This window comes from Astatotilapia calliptera, chromosome 18 (assembly GCF_900246225.1).
Source record: "Astatotilapia calliptera chromosome 18, fAstCal1.2, whole genome shotgun sequence".
Taxonomy (NCBI): Eukaryota; Metazoa; Chordata; class Actinopteri; order Cichliformes; family Cichlidae; genus Astatotilapia; species Astatotilapia calliptera.
The window spans coordinates 23,189,210-23,190,834 of record NC_039319.1 but is presented as its reverse complement, the minus strand read 5'-3'; positions in this window follow the sequence as shown (position 1 = coordinate 23,190,834).

Genomic DNA, 1,625 nt, shown 5'->3' with positions numbered 1-1,625 from the left:
GTAGCACCTCGCATAAAATCTGATATCTGTCACTCTCTGCTGGTTAGCATGAGACACTGCATCAAACCTTTCATGAAATCGTTTTATTTTAGTTCACATGTGTTCTTCTTAAATTGAATTAGGAATAATTTTACTTCATAATTTCCATGACCTACTGTGGGGCAACTATAAAACTGCGACTATGCTTTTCTCCCCGTCTTTGCAGGACAGCAAATATTAGTAATATTGTACAAGCTGAATTATGCTTGTACACTTCTTTTATGCAAGTTATGGTGACTAACAGCAATGAATCTGTGGGTGTAGGAGAATGTTTTTTGGAATTATCTTATAATTAGCATAAAATTATATGTGAGTGAATGGGGGGAAAAGATGAAGGGTGACTGTAGTGTTTGTTTGGTAGTTTTTGTCCTTTCATACCCTTTTTATATACATATGATGCTGTGCAAAGGTCTTGAGCCATCCCTTATTTCTTTATAATTTGATTGGAAAATGCACAATAGGTGTTTGTATAGTTCTAACAAGCTTCAATGTGAGAATTGACATTTATTCTTCAACACAATCTCTCTTAGTTCTCTAATCTGACATTCAATGCTCTTCTTTGGATGTCGAGTGGCTTTTTTTCTGTTCTCTGTATTTATAAATAATGTTGAGGTGCGTGCTCTGGGGAGGCCAGTCCATGACTGATAGCGATCCACTGTGTGTTTTTCTATGCAGGGATTCTTTCACTGCATTGGCAGTGTGTTTGGGGTTATAGTCATACTGAAAAATAAAATTGTTGTCATATGATGGGTCTGCATGACAGATCAAAATCTGACCGCAACTCAAGTTTGATGAGATCCCAGATTCCACTAACTGAAATGCAGCTCCAAAACACTGCAGACAGCAGACACTGTGTTTATCCTGGCCTCTTCCATATTTATTGTTGAAGATTTGAACCCACAATTTCTAATTTAACTTCATTATTCTGTCTCTGATAAGGCTTCGGTGAACAGTCGATGATCAACTGAAGGGTGGGGATACATGGGTCCTGTGTCAGGTCTTTGCTGGATTTTTTTTTCTGCTTCTTAAGGACATCACTTTCCCCAGCTGCACCAAGGCCGATCAGCAAGCACTCCAGCGGGTGGTGAAAGAAGCTGGCAGAATTATTGGAACAAGTCTGCCAGAGATCAGTAATATCTTCCCCACTCGCTGTCTGAGGAGGGTGCACAGTATCCTGCGGGACCAACATCACCCTGCGCGCCACCTTTTCCATCTGCTGCCCTCAGGGAGAAGGTACAGGTCTATACAGGCCAGAACATCCAGACTGGCCAACAGCCTGTATCCACAGGCTGTGAGGCTCCTGAACTCTCTGCCCCCCTCTCACGGACAATAACCATATCCAACTTCTTAATAGCAATGAACTGGTCTGCATTGGTGCATCATATCTTTATTCTCTTCCCCCTCCTGCCCCCCCCCCCCCCCCTCTTTCTTAAATAGATAACTATCATATCTGATATCATATCTCACAGTACAATAATATTGAATGGGTGCATTGTTGTATTTTGTCATGTTTCTCAGGTCTTTGTCTGAATTTCTACGAACATTATTGCTAAGGATTGTCTTATTGCATTGGAGTCACACTGGGT